General features: G+C 48.8%; 1 non-coding gene across 1 annotated transcript; it reads left to right on the top strand.

The window, feature by feature from the left end:
• The first annotated feature begins 1,536 nt into the window (after positions 1–1,536).
• trnap-ugg lies at positions 1,537–1,626 on the top strand. The gene is given in 2 exon segments: positions 1,537–1,572; positions 1,591–1,626. It is a non-coding gene; the product is annotated as a tRNA-Pro (tRNA).
• Positions 1,627–2,017: the final 391 nt, after the last annotated feature.

Genomic DNA, 2,017 nt, shown 5'->3' with positions numbered 1-2,017 from the left:
TTAATTCCATACCCGGACCATGCTCTGCGTTAAAAAGGTGTCCCTTAAGTCCCTTTTATTTCTTTCTCCACTCACAGTAAATGTATGCCATCTAGTTCTAGACTCCCACAATTGAGGAGAAAGACCTTGTCTGTTTATCCTATTAATGCAGCAGGATTCCTGAAGAAGGGCTCATGCCAGAAACGTCGATTCTCCTGCTCCTTAGATGCTGCCTGACCTGCTGCGCTTTTCTCGCAACACATTTTCAGCCCGTCTCCTATCAATGCCCCTCATAATTTTGTAAACCTTCATAAAGTCACCCCTCAGCCTCCAAGGCTCCAGAGAATACAGCCCCAGCCTGTTAAATGTCCACTATATTTCACTTTGAGCAAGACTCAGCTGGTTCAAGAGGTAGAGCGGGGCTGCAGACATGGCTGCTGTGTGGCTCGTTGGTCGAGGGGTATGATTTTTCGCTTTGGGTCTCCTTCGACACAGACGTGCGAGAGATCCCGGTTTCAAATCGCCGTTTGACGTGTATAACAAGACGATCCGCATCGTCAGAAACCGCATCCCGGGGACAGAATGACAAGCCGATGTTCTGGAAACTCTTTGCTGATTGCAATTCTTGTAACAAAGTGGAATGTATTTCACACTGAGCAAGTTTCAGCTGGCTCAGAGTCTCCAGTGTACATTGCTCTCTTTCCTGGCAGCTCTTTCCAATTCACTCAATGTCGTCTTTCACAGCTTTCCCATATCACGGCGCACTGTTATGCACCTCGCCTTCTCATCTGCTTCCCAAAAAACTTCGACGTAAATATTTCACATTGACACACAGGCCCAAAGTGCATAGTTGAGATGACACACTCGTGGAGGTCTGCGGGGTCTTCTCCTGTTCTCTGTACCCTATGTTGAGGAGGGCAATGCTTGTCACTGGTCACTCCGGTGTCAGAGAAAAGTTTAGAAAGAAAACGGTTTAATTTTCTGCCAGTAGAGAGGGCCCGGTTTCTGGGGATGGGCAAACGGAAGCAGAGAGACAGAATGAGAAGCAGCTGTTCATAGAGTCATAGAGATGTACAGCATGGAAACAGACCCTTCGGTCCAACCCGTCCATGCCGATCAGATATCCCACTCCAATCTAGTCCCACCTGCCAGCACCCGACCCATATACCTCCAAACCCTTCCTATTTATATATCCACCCAAAAGCCTCTTAAATGTTGCAATTGTACCAGCCTCCACCACTTTCTCTGGCAGCTCATTCCATACACGCACCACCCTCTGCGTGAAAAAGGTTTCCCCTGAGTACTCTTTTTCTCTTTCCCCTCTCACCCTAAATCTATGCCCTCTAGTTCTTAACTCCCCGACCCCAGGGAAAAGACTTTGCCTATTTATCCTATCCATGCCCCTCATAATTTTGTGAACCTCCATAAAGTCACCCTTCAGCCTCCGACGTTCCAGAGAAAACAGCCCCAGCCTGTTCAATGTCAACGATACTTCACTCTGAGCAAGACTCAGCTGGTTCAAGAGGTAGAGGCGGGGCGCCGGCGCCTGTGCTGTGTGGCTCGTTGGTCTAGGGGTATGATTCTCGCTTTGGGTCTTCATCGCCTCACAAGTGCGAGAGGGCCTGGGTTCAAATCCCGGACGAGCTCGCGTTTTATGACTTGAGCAAACGTGCCTGCTTAATTTTCTCAAAAAGCGCCTTCGTTTCACGAGGTTGGGCTCCCTGACGTACCACTGGGACAGAAAGCAGCGAAGTGAAATGATTGGCGATACCGTTGAACAGGTTGACGTGAGTGGTGCGTTGTTTGAGGGATGTCAGCAATGAGGGTGGATTGGAAATTTGGGACAGCTCTCTTCGGAGAACAGAAGGTTCAAAATCTGGCCCGATTGAAGCTTTCCAAGTCATGCGACGTCGAGACAGAGAAAGTAATGTAGTCAAAATGCTCCCACGCCTGAAAGGATCGGCACCGATTCGACAGTGTTTTAAAGTCACGAGGAAAAGAACCCAAAGTGACATTAGGAAGAACGCTTTCGGACAGG

This window comes from Chiloscyllium plagiosum, unplaced genomic scaffold, assembly GCF_004010195.1.
Source record: "Chiloscyllium plagiosum isolate BGI_BamShark_2017 unplaced genomic scaffold, ASM401019v2 scaf_15272, whole genome shotgun sequence".
Classification (NCBI taxonomy): Eukaryota; Metazoa; Chordata; class Chondrichthyes; order Orectolobiformes; family Hemiscylliidae; genus Chiloscyllium; species Chiloscyllium plagiosum.
Note: the sequence above shows the minus strand (reverse complement) of the source record. Positions and strands in the feature narration are given on the sequence as shown.